This window comes from Diabrotica undecimpunctata, chromosome 5, assembly GCF_040954645.1.
Source record: "Diabrotica undecimpunctata isolate CICGRU chromosome 5, icDiaUnde3, whole genome shotgun sequence".
Lineage (NCBI taxonomy): Eukaryota > Metazoa > Arthropoda > Insecta > Coleoptera > Chrysomelidae > Diabrotica > Diabrotica undecimpunctata.
The window spans coordinates 51,608,458-51,622,560 of NC_092807.1; the positions used below are offsets into that span (position 1 = coordinate 51,608,458).

The 14,103-nt window shown below is 31.4% G+C and overlaps 1 protein-coding gene across 1 annotated transcript in view; it reads left to right on the plus strand.

The window, feature by feature from the left end:
• Positions 1 to 8,557, plus strand: part of LOC140442183 (uncharacterized) — a 184,525-nt gene extending 175,968 nt beyond the window's left edge. Inside the window, exon 4 of the mRNA XM_072533260.1 lies at positions 8,436 to 8,557. The gene's annotated coding sequence lies outside the window, so the exon portion shown is untranslated. The remainder of the gene's footprint in view (positions 1 to 8,435) is intronic.
• Positions 8,558 to 14,103: the final 5,546 nt, after the last annotated feature.

The window sequence follows — 14,103 nt, forward strand, 5'->3', positions numbered from 1 at the left end:
AAATGTCCGACGATCCTGCCTCAAACAAACGAAATCGCTCTGAAATTATAACCCCTCCACCAAATGTTACTCCAGTAAATAACCCATTTCCAGACCCTAAATTAAAAAAGCCAAAGTCTTCAATCACAGAAATAGGAACCATTAAAGTAACTGATGATATAAAAAATTCAACTTGACGAATATATGAAGATACTTCAGTAAACCATTCAATATCTTATGAAACATTAGTAGATATACTGGAAAATGCTCATGGTACCCCTGACCCAGTAAGCTTAATAAAAACTTATACAAATGATCTAGAAAACCTATTAAAACTATTACATCAACTACATGAAAATTTATCAAATAGGACATCAAAAAATAGATGCACTAGGCTTCGAAGCAAAATACTTAAATCCATACAATCAGAAACTAACACCGAATCCGATAATGAAATTGTAAAAGATATATTATAATCCAAAAGGAAAATAATTCCTGCAGCTGGCTGTATGCCACGTATCACAAAAAGAGGTTAATCTTTGTAAGTGGGTATATTTTATATATTTATGTTACCTTAAGCTTACAGTTTAAAAAGTTGAGTTTTCCATAATGGTTACAAATCTCCTTCTTTAGGATTTTTAGTTGAAAGGTGTTCCTTAAGGTGGCTGGAACATTTCCTGGAGTTTTAATTCTACAAAAGGTTGGAAAAACTTTGTAGTTGATACATTGTGAGATGAACCATATATCCAACTTGAGAGTACATCTTTTAGTGGCTAAGCGCATGTATTGAAGAGCCAAGTTGACCATACCGTCAATTAACAAAATCCACAAGGAAAATAAAATAATAAAATAAAATAAAATTATAAAATATACCCACTTACAAAGATTAACCTCTTTTTCTTTTTTTTTATATATTATAATGGCTTTCTCAATTATCCAGTGGAACTTACGAGGCTATTACACTCGCCTTGAGATATTACAACAAAAGATTTAAAAACTTACTTCATCCATACTTTGTTTACAGGTAACTCATTATAAAAATACTAAAGTTCAGAATTTAAAATACCTCACATGCACATACAAAAATAGAGAAAATGTAGACCATGAAAGTGGTGGCGTAGCAATTTACACTTATTCATCCATCGATGTAGAAATTCTTCAAATCAATACACAACTTAAAGCAGTCGCAATTACTATCATAGGGCCTTTAAAAATGAACATATTATGTCATATATACATTCCACCTACACAAAACCCAAGCAATAATGAAATCTTAGATTTGATTAAACATATACCTTCACCTCTTCTAATAGTTGGAGATTTTAATGCACATAATTACATATGGGGATCAAATAAAATTACTCCATTAGGTCGTAGAATCGAAATAATGTTAGACGATTTTCAGTTAAACCTACTAAACGATGGAAGAAATACTCATTTTGACATTTCTACTGGTAAATCCTCTGCCATAGACCTTTTAATATGTGATCCAGCATTATCAGCTACCTTATCTTGAGATGTACTTTCTGATTTAAATGATAGCGACCACTTTCCGATTGTAATAACGAATCCTGACAGTATACAATACTCTTGTAATGTTGAAAAATGGAATCTCAAAAATGCAAATTGGCAAGAGTATTATAATCTAGTTTTAAATGAAATGAATGCAATACATGAAATTTTACAATCAAATAATAATATTGATAGTCAAATTCAAGAGTTTTCCAATGTATTATTAAATGCCGCCAAAAAAGCCGTTGGTAAAATAAATGCCAAACAGTTAAATTTGTCAGTCCCTTGATGGAATTCTGAATGTCAAGAAGCTATTAAACTTCATGGTCCATGGGGTATATGGTACACAGAGAAAATTGTTGCCTAAGCGATGCCCCAGAGAACCTACAAACTCTTGGAAATTATAATATTGACACGGTATGGACGGACTGCAGTGATAAAATGGGTCGACAAAAGACCAGTTTTAATCCTTGCAACATTTAAATATAATAGTTGTATCTTGGTTTAATCAAATGAAGAGAAAAATTATACACAAGTACTAAAACCACAAACTATTCTCGGTTATAACTTGGTGAAAAAGAGTGTTGATTTTAGTGATCAAGTGGCTTCTTACCAAAGCCTGCAAAATGCTGAAGCAGTACCGGAAAGTGGCAATGGAATTAATATTTAATACCGCAGTAGTCAATGCTTAGTTGGTAAATAATAGAAAACGTAAAAAAAGCGACAACCTACAAACAAAATTTCTTCTAACTCGTGGCAACTAAATGAACACGAAGACATGGATGGCCCAGAATTTTATTTGCACATATCAACCGATGCCAGAGCAATAAATAAATAAAATTAATTTCAACACCCTATATCTCGGAAACGAATCATTTGCAGAAATACGTTTATATAATATATATATATATATATATATATATATATATATATATATATATATATATATATATATATATATATATATATATATATATATTGTTATGATATGTAAAATCGAGAAAAATATTGGTTTGTTTAAAAATATTTCAAAGTTCAAAAACATTAAAATAATTCAGATAAGTAGGATAATATCCAACAAACATTTCGGAGAAGGAAAGTTATTAAATTCTTGGATTACCTGTACTAAACAAAATGTAAGCTTTGCATAAATTATTTCTTTGTTATACTTGAGTGACCCGCATAATTTTAAGTGAAATCCGAAGACAATTGAAATACATTAATGCAGTGATTAAAGACAATAGAAGGGATTATAGAAAGAGGTTTTTGTTAGTTTTTAAGAATTATAGAAAAATATTATTTGTAAATAAGTTTTAGGAAATTTATAATTATAGGTAAAAATTTGTTTGTTATCGAAATGAAAAAATGGGGGAATTGTGACGAGTTTTGATTGGCGGAGATTGAAAAAGGTGGGATAAGTATGTAGGAAAAAGTTTAGCGAGATTGAGGAGAGAGAAGAGAGAATCAGTTGGTTTCCAAGTCTGTAAGACGAACAGTGATTGTTCTCTGGCGGTTCCTGAAATGTAGCAAGCAGTAGTGTTGAATGTTAGTGAGTTTTTGTGGAGTTAGTGTATCTGACAGAAGCTGAAGCAGCAAAATATTGTAAGTCATATTTCTCTACTTATTTTCCAAGAGTCACTGTTCAGGCCAACGAGAGATTCAGTTTATCGTAAAGAGAAGATATTCCAAGAGTCATTTTTCACTCGGGCCAACGAGAGATTCAGTTTATCGAGAGGAGAAAGGCTATCATAATTTGAATGATTTGTGCTTTTGAAGGAGATCATTAAGGACGATATACTTGCAACAATCTGTGTAAGATTGCTGATTACATAGGGAGCGGTTGAGAGGAGATAATATAGTCTACAAGGAACAAGGATTTGGACCACTCATCATCAGAGAGAGATATTTTTGTTTCTGCAGTTTTTTTTCTTTTATTGATAACACAATTTTTACACTTAATTTAGAAAGGATATAAATATTTTGATTAGGAGAGTTAGAATAGTTTGGGATTTTGAGATTTTAATTAATATTGTTTGTACCATTAATTTTGATTATTCGCGTACGGAGAACAAAATTTTGAGAATCCTTATATGAGATTTGTTTATTGAAAACTTTTGAGTGTGAATTATTTCATTATTTTTATTTCAATATATAGTGTTAGATCATATGTGTTTTTTATTATTCCGGTATTCTCTGGACCTTACCTTTCACATGTAATAGCATAGATATTGAAGCACGAATTTAACCCTGAGATAAAAGAATTAAAAATTGTGATAGAGTCATAATCATATCATTTAAATAATTTTAATTAATCAAAAAAATTAATTAGCTAATTATTGCTTGGCGCACCAAGACTTTAAATATCACAATAATATATATATATATATATATATATATATATATATATATATATATATATATATATATATATATATATATATATAATATACAGTGAACGGGTCAAGGTTGGAATAAATTCGTTCAACGCTTGATTTAACCATTGGGTAAAAAAAGTTCAGACAGGTCGATTTTATTTTTCAGTTGTGCATTATTTTGCTGAACTCATATTTTTTATTTGATCACTGTTCCAGTTATGACGTCATTATCAACTTTTTAATTGTAAGACCTTATTTTCACACTATTATCGAAAAGAGCGTATATATATATATATATATATATATATATATATATATATATATATATATATATATATATAAAGGTAAAAGATATCGGCATAGCTCGCAACAAAGGAAAAAAAAATATAATAACATATGTGTATAAGATGGAAGGCAACCGTATATACATATTTCTGACTATTGGTCGTCTTCAGTACGGTGTAGCCAAGTTAGAAAAGGAGCATATTAACTGGGGAAAGGATTATATATATATATATATATATATATATATATATATATATATATATATATATATATATATATATATATATATATATATATATATAATTAATAACAGCATGTGTATGTAAATCGTCTGTCTAAAATTTACAGTTTGAACTTTGTATATCTAGATCTTCTTTCCTACTTATTGCTATTAGCTATGGTAAGTAATTAAATAAATCACTCAAGACTTTCCTATAAATTCACACTGATGCAGATGTTCATTATATATTATACTTTAAAATGAGCCAAAATATACTAATACTATAAATTAAACCTGAGTTATTATTAATTTATTCCGGTATTTTTTATACACTTCGGGAATAAGTAGTTAAATGATGTTCTTCTTCTATGTTTGAATGCCTCCGAGGTGAGACGTGACAACAAAACGTGAAAGGTTCTTGCTCTTGTGTTGAAACACTAATTAACAAAGTAAACAAATCATCTACTTCAAATACAATTGTAAGAGTTCGTCATCACCAATTATTAAAATGTTATTTAAATAAAAATATATTCTCTACTAACATATATTGTAGGTTTGAGTAATCATTTTAAATAAGCTTTTTGATTGATGTGTTTATAAAGTTTACGTTTATAGTGTAGCGTTTATAGTTTACGGAATATGGTTTAGTAATAGCCAATTTTCTTCAGATAATAGGTATAGCACAGACGGTAAAGTCAATATTTTTTTCTGAATAATATAAGGCTCTTGCGAATTAATTTTTAGACTTTTTATACCAGTACTCTTAATACTTTTTATACTGAATCTAGAAAAGCGTATTAACATGAGAATATAACATGATAGTAAACAGGAGGACTTAATATTTAGCCTCAATTTATTTTAATTCCAAGATGCTTGAGATTTTAGATCGTTGTGTCGCGATAAAAATACTGCATAAGCATAACATTAGAATTCTTTTGGGTAGCAACGATTTAAATAATTTGCATATCGTATTTAATGATTTCAAAGTTTGCGAATAAGGTAATCTCACCATTTTTTTCAAAAGCTACAAGCTTATGAAAACAAAGTCTTTTTACAGAAGAAAAATAAAAACTATTAAAAAAGATCTAAGCATTAGTTTAACCGAAATTATGTTTAAATATCAAAAAGAACCATCTGCTTAGTTTATGGAACACATTTTATGATATATTTATTGCAATTGTCACCTGTAATTACTACCTCTTTTCTGTTTTCCGTTTTATATATTAGGAGTGTCAAATTTTCGTAAAATTCTTCCTTTTCAGTATCGTTTGTATCTTCTGTTGATGAGAATATGCGTAATATAGTAATTTTGTGCCCCCCAAGTCTATGTACATGCTAATACTTCGTTCTTTAGCGGGTTTCAAACTGTTTATATTATTTTAAAATTTTACGTTTGTGCAATGGATACTCCTACTCTTCCACGTTTATCTTTACTAATACCCTATAAAAGTGCAGATAACTACGTTTTCTCTCATTTCTATTTCCCATCTTTTTGTTTCACTTAAGACTACAATATTTAACACATAGGCGTTAAAAGTCCCAAATAGCTGATGTTTGGTACTTATACCCAGCATATTCCAACACCTAAACTCATTTTCCATATTCATTGCCGGAGTCGTTTTACATACTGTTTAAAACTTTTCACGGATGAAGAGTCCGTTGCTCGCCAAGCACCCAGCCAATCCCCAACAAGAGGTGGACCAGAATTCTCTGTTAGGGTCTTTTTCCTTAGGCAATATGGTTTCAGTTTTTAGGCACCAGACGTTTGCCTTTCACCCTGTATCGTTTGCTAAATAACGCATACCCGTTATACGTCATGCAGCCAGGGGTTATGCAGTTACGCCTTGGAAACATGAGAATAAGATTTTTTAGCAGAAGCTGAGCTCTATTTCTAGACTCTTTCATCGTAAACAGTAAACATTACTCAGAGTTTTATTAAAGTGTAAAAATCGGCAAACTCATATTGTCTCTAAGATCCTTTACCAACCTCAAACCACCAAGATATTTTTTAAAAATAAAAAAAGATGTAAAATTCACTCTTTATTATCAATCTAATACGAGAGAGATATATTATTTTTTCTTTATTTTTATATACGATACAAATTCTACAATAAACAAAAAAATTTTAACCAATAAAACTTCGTGGAGAGCTTATCACAAGTTCGCTCTGATGAGCCCAAAATGACGAAATACATAAAAGCGAATGGTGGTGTTAGTTAAATCCTGTCAAATCTGTCATTTGCAAATAAATTATGAATTTAAAGGAATTTAATTATTGAATAACTCCAAGTTTCAAAAATAACAATTGTATAATGCTCTTTATAAGGGGTGGCGTTATATATATTGAACCCTACTGTTCAATATCTGAATAATATGAATATATATATATATATATATATATATATATATATATATATATATATATATACCCTATCCAACATAAAATAAGAAACAAATACCTTAATTTAGCATTGTACATTGTAGATTTTAAAGGAGCCGCTTAGATCACTTACCTTGAAATGATTTGAAATGAGCTTAGTTGTGCATTCCCTTCTTGACATTTGCAATCTGCTTATTGGTGGTGATTTTACTTGTGTTAGAATTGATCCTTGATACATATCATATTTACCATTTTTTTTATTTTTTGCGGTTTATAATTTTGTTTATATAACAAAATGATTAACTTTTGAAACATATTCCAGCTCGATATATCTTAGTGTAACTGTATGTACCAATAATATAACGGATAAATTACGAAGCTTGTTCAACTAAAACCCATCTTTGGTCCGAAAAAAATTATTGGCAAGTATATATACAAATAATTACCATTACTACCAAATATACCCTACTTGAATAATTTTTGTGACTTTGTTCGAAGAATTCTTTTACGGCATTTTGGATTTCTTCGTCTAACTGAAAACGATTACCTTGTAACGCCTTTTTCAGTGACCCAAAGATGTGAAAATCGTAAGGAGATAAATCGGGACTATAGGGTGGATGCCCTAATATCCTCTATTTCTTTCGTTGTAGATTTTCTTTCACTACTTTGACAACATGAGATCAAACAATATCGTGCGGGAAAATAACACCACGTGAGAGCTTCCCTGGACATTTTCGTTTTTTGTTACTTGTTAGATCTTGTTCACAGTTTCACTATTCCTATTAACATGCACTCCAAGATCTGTAAACTCTATGGTCAAGGCTCCTTCATGGCAAAAAATAATTTTTAACATGAACTTGCCTGCAAATGGTTGAACTTTAAAAACTTCTTTGGTGCGGAGAATTTGTAGATGTTCATTGCATCAATGAAAGCTTACTGGATGGTTCAAAATACTGACCCCAAGATTCGTTGCCAGCAATTATCGATGAAAGAAAGTCGCAATGTTGCAAAGATAAGTCCTTGGCAAGCCCTTTTGGTCCTCTGATAAAGGCGATGAATCCATTGCGCAAAAACTTTGCTGTAACCCAGTTTCTATACGATACTATGGACAGATCCTATACTCACATCAACATTTTCTGAAATTTCTCTGATTAAAATTCGACGATTTTCTTTAATCAAGCCTTCCACACATGCCACATTCCTGTATGTTGAAGCAGTACTCAATACACCTGGTAGCGGCTTATCATTCGTCTTCTCTCTTCCACTCTTATATTTTCGACTTCATACCCAGACAATTTTTGGATAAGCAAAACATCCATTTCTATATACTTCCTACATTTGCGTATGCATTTGCAATGGTTGCAAACCATCAGCAAACAAAAATTGGATGACCTCAGGCTGATTAAATACGGATGGATTGTTAACAACTAACGCCATATTTAAGTCACAAAACGTATAATCGAGGTACAAATAAAAATGATAAGGAACTGACAAGCGTGATGTTTACAAACCTAACTAACATTGCAGAACTTCAGTTGTGTAATTACAAATGTTTCCAAGGCAAACCTCATTAAAGATGGATTTCAATTAAAGAAGCATATACATATTTTTCTTAAATTTATATTACTTAGATATTCGTATAGTCCAAGATTTATGTAGTTAATTAGAGACTTTTATATTTTAGGTGGTCATCGTGGGTAATGGTGGGGTAGGTAAATCAAGCATGATCCAAAGATACTGCAAGGGAACTTTCACCAAGGATTATAAGAAAACCATAGGAGTAGATTTTTTAGAAAGACAAATAGAGTAAGTATATAATATTATCCAAGTATGAATTACAATTAAACTTATAATACGAGCCGTAAAAGTGCGGTTACATGGGCAACAAAAATTTGGCCGATTGCGACGTGACAAAATATCAAGTAATTTGCAGCAACAATTCATACTGCACTCTGCAAACTGCGTCCTGGACGACATTTTTCTTGAAGCGGCGGCTTGTAATGTTTTTATTATCATTAGTCAAAAGTAAAAAAGAAAGACAAGGAATGGGCGTATCTGGGTGCTAACGTTTTTAACAAGATGAAGGCAAACTTCATTGTGTTGTAAATTAGATGATATTTTATTCAAAAAGTTGTACATATTTTATACTAGAATCAGCTATCCCATTAATTACGAAACAGAAGACCAATATGAGGAAAATAATTCCTGCATCAATGAAACTTGCCTTAACCCTTGCAGAATAAATAAGTGCATACGGGATATAAAACAAATTGACTTAAATTTCTATACCCACTCGATATTTAGCAATTCGTTTCAGCGACATTGAGAAATATGGAATATATGAAACAATTTAGAAGCAATTTTGCCGAAACAATTGCCGTATTTTTGTGAAATTGCTGCATATCGCTCCACTAATTACTCCAAATTGATCCATTCGTATTGTCGAGCAATTATTGCTAAAAAAAATTGCCCGTATAAGCGCACCGTAACAACTAATGTTCAGCCAAACAAAAATATATTAACACTATTCATTTAAAACAAATTGATTCTAAATTTATTTTTTTAATTTCAAAGTTTTACTTATACATATTAAAGTCGGTTCGCTATATTTACGCGGGTTTCGGATTAAAAATTTTATTGTAAGTACCCAGTTTTATTTACCTGCTCTTTGGGGAAATATCAACTGGTCAAATGAAATGTAAAATAATCCATCTTTTTTTAATTAAATAATAATGGAAAATCTTCTATAATATAGAAGAATCTTACTGCTTACGGCTTACTGCCAAAACCAACTAACTCCACTTTTTAAAGTTTTGAGAAATCTACGTTTTAAACTTTAATTTGAAATGAAAAATCGTGTAAATTTAAAAATGATTTAATGACTGGAAAATATTAAAGTAAATAACATTATAAACAAAACATTTTGTAAAAAAATTATTAAAATGAAGCAAAAGTTAAAAAAAAGTAAAAAAAACATTTTTTTTCCGGCACTTGTCGGGTTTTGGCTGTACAAATTTATTTTGATGAAATTCATCTGGAATGACTCCTGTTTTGCACAGTTTTAATAGATGCTGTTTTTTTTTAAACTGATGGGCCGAGGTTTGGAGTATGCCTTTTTAAAATCTATTTCTCTCAGATTAAGAGGACGACCTTTACCAAAAATTTTTATTTCTTTGTATTCCGAACTGTGATCGTACCTGTACAACACAATGCCTGGTTTGGATTTTAAATATTTCAAGCATTTTACTTGTAGCCAGTTAACTTTTTCTCCATTTGTATTTTTTGTTCGATTTTTCATTATTAGTTTTGACAGGGCCTCTAAGTCAAAAAAGTCCTTATACTTCAGTTCTTCTACAATATACGGTTTCTTGCCAGATCTACACGTCCTTGCCATACGGAAAATATTAAGCCAATCATGCATGGTGTAAACTGGAACATACTTTTGCGCCTTTTCTATAGCACTATGCATGCTGTCTACCTCCATGTAACTATGTCCACTCTCGAGAAATTTTTGTTCTATCACAGATAATTTGGGATTTGTTTGTACTAAATACAAAAGCAAGGCACTAATATTCTGATTTCGGTTCTGTCCGCTGCAAGTGTCAGAGAAAAGAGAAAGTTCAGTAATATCTGTCGAGAGTTTATCGATATACTTTAATAGACACGTACCGATTTCCAGGCTTCCTCTTTTTCCATTTAGCTCGGTCCATGAAAAGCAGTATGAGTTGTTGGGTATTGCCAACTCATACACCGTTAAGTTGTAAGTACAAATCTTACGGCTATAATACATAGAACTTACATCGCTACTTGGAATCTCTAATACGCATTGCAGATCAAAAGTGCAGCACATAAAGATACTCTCTCTATGTGCTCTTTCTTTATCTTCCATTTTGGCCCTGTAACAATCGTTCTTTCGCATAATGTGACTTTCGTAATTCTCTTCCAATTCCTTCCTTTTCTCCAAATCAGCTGTCTTATATTTGGCACATATCTGACATTGATCTTTTTTAGGTGTGAAAAAAGACATATTATAATTGTTGCAGAATACTCTTCTATAAGTTATTTGGGAAACCGGCGTTAGATTCTCATTTTCGCACATCTCTTTATACAAGCTGTACATTTTTGCAATACTCAATTTGCAGTCAAGGTACTGCCTCTTCGTAGATTGTCTAGTATAGTGGGATTCCATAGTGGGAAAGCTTTCAATGTGTTTTTTAACGACTTCTAAATCAGAATCAGCTGTTTTATTATGGGGTACATTTTTACCCCTTTTGTCATTGCCAACAAATAAACCTCCTTCTCCTTTAAACCTGAAGGCATGTTCAACAACGTTTGCATACACAAAGTGTTTTTATAAAAAAGTCTCTACAGACTCTTATTCTATGATTGTCAAGTTCAAGAAAATATTTTTTAGAATCTGCTCGTTGTTTCTTAACACTTCCTGCTTTTGCTCTTCTTCGTTCAGGAACATGGCTTTCAACTTTACTTAAAATGAAATCTTTTCGACGGTTAAAATCAGTCGACCAGTAATTTGCACAGATCACGCTTCTTGCATCTTGAGAGAATTTGTCTGTACATCTGAAGCGGCATTTACTGCAATCAATCGATTTAGGTGCCTTGGCTTCAAGTTTTTGACGTTTTTTAATGTTCTTCTTCAATTTGCTAGGGTCACATTTTTTCCAGCGTGTAATTGATTGTGTAACATCTTTCGGCAAAGTATTATTTAGGGTAAGGTTACCCTCTGAACTACCTAAAATTAAAATTATTCAGTAAAATAGCAAGAAAGACCTTAAATTTGCAAACGAAAACAAATCTCTATTTACCAAAATTTACTAAAAAAATACTATACTACAAACAGACACTTATAAATATCTGGGACACGAGATCAGGATAAGCAGAGACAATCAAACACATGAAATATAGAGGCCAATAGGCTTGACTTGTGCAGCATTTAGCAAGCTAAGCCATATTCTAAAAAGTTCAATTCCCATGTGTCTCAAGCGAAAGGTTTATAACCAATGTGTTTTGCCCATACAAACTTATTTACGCAAAAATCCGCGAATAAACTCAGAGTTACTCAACGAGCCATGGAACTAAAAAAATGGAAAAAAAACTTACTTGCTTCCAAACTACTTATTTCCAATGAGCTGTCTGATACAGGCACATAATCTTTGTCTTTTATGGAGCAATCAGAATCATCTAAAATCATTGCCAAATCATTAATTTCTCTTTCTTTGTCGAGGTCTAAATCATCGAAACCAGATTCTGTCGTAATACTCGAGCTATTTAAACCTATTGGTATTCCAAATGGAGATAATTCGACAGTTTCCTCTTTTTTTAATTGTAACGAATTATTATCGATAACATCAGTGTCTAAATTAGCACACAAGTTGCCATCTACCACCATAACATCAACACTTTAAGTAATTCAGCTTCTAATGCCATGCTTAATATACGAGAACAGCGGGAAGACATTTCTAACTAATAAAACTTTTCCACAAATTAACAAAAAAAATTCACCAACTGTAACACAAAATAAATCTATCTATGTTTAAAATGTTTAAAATTGAAGACACACGGGCGTCGACAAGTCCAGACATTTACTGGAGAAGAATTGCATATCTGCAAATTTCTAAATACCTACCGAATTATCTACGTGCAATATCGTATTACGCTGAGAACTAAAGACAGTTATCATGAAATATACCGAAATAGTACAGTGAAAATAACTTAACTTGCACTTGTCTGGTTTTGGCAGAACTATAATATTGTAAATGATAAAATATTATTTTATTTTAACAGACAACTGCACATATCTGTTTTTGGCTGAATAAAAGTGTCATCATTGGAGTTAGTTGTTTTGAGACCCTTCTGTTTCTCACATTTTTAAAATCTGTCTGGACGTGTCTGGTTTCATCAGTACATTCTTTGATAATTATTAAGTACAAAGGCGTACTTAACTCAGAATTGACAAAAAATGGAGTTAGTGGGTTTTGGCAGTAAGCCGACGATATAATTGACAGTATAATAAGGAGAATTACTTCATTAATGGAGTCTAATGTGGCTAATATAAACCTAATAATAATTTTATATTACACTTCACACAGAAAATATGGTCTATGTATATTTGTTCCATGGAGAGAATTTCTAATGAAAAATAAAAAAATTTAACTTGCCAACAAAAATGAAAATCGGTCATTATCATCAAAAATATCATAATCGTCATCATCATCACTGTCATCACCATTAATTGTTATTTTGATTGGACTTATTTCGTTTATTTTATTTTCACGAGTCCACCAATCTTCTATTAGTTTCTCGCACTTGAATATACAGTTGCACCACACTTCTGGAGTTACAATTGAAAGTGCCTTTCGCCAAGTTTCCCGAACTGTGTCATCGCTATAACCGTTAGGCCCAATATTGTTGTCATAATATTGTTTTGCTATTCATATATATTCGATGGGATTAAACTGGCAATGATACGGTGGCAGACGTAAAACTTGATGACCGTAACTTTCAATAATCTGAACCACAACAAAGGTTTTTGGTTTTGGGTGGATATTTGCCAAGCGTAATAATTCTGATTTTAAAATATGTTGTGTAAATGGTATATGTTCCTTTGTCAACCATTCTTTAATTTTATTAACAGTCCAAGAATTCGTTGGACTTTTGTTTAATACTTCAGAATGGTAAGGTGCATTGTCTAAAATAATTACGCTGGGCTCACTTAAACCTGGGAGAAGTTTTTCATGTAACCATTTTACAAACATTTCTGTGTTCATATCATCGTGATAGTCACTTGATTTTGATTTAGATGAAAATATTAAATCAGCACCTTCTATAAAACCCGATTTCCCTCCTGCATGTAAAATTATGTGTCGCTTCCCTTCTCCATCAGTATGTTTGATAGACTTTACGTTATCATCTTGCCATATTCTCTTGGTTGCACCCCTAAAAAATATCCATGTTTCGTCTAAATATATAAAATTTGTCCTTTCTTCTTTTAATTTAGAATATTTTCTTAGAAAGTTAATTCTTTTATGCACAACAGAACTTCTTTCACAAAGGGCTTTTCTGTTATCCTCCTTTTGAAATTTGAAACCCAAATTATGTATCACTTGCCATAGACTTGTTCTGCCAATTTCGTTAAATGTTCTATCTTTTAATTCCGAGAGAATTGTATTTAAGGTCACATGTTCCTTGTTGGCTTGCATTCGATAAATGGTATCACGAATTTCAATTTTTTTTCCATCTGGAATATCTTTCGTTTTCAATGATAGGCGAGTTTTTCGGTGATCTTCTTTCGGTCGTTCATTATTGCGATTTTGTAATACTCCTCTGTTTGGTTT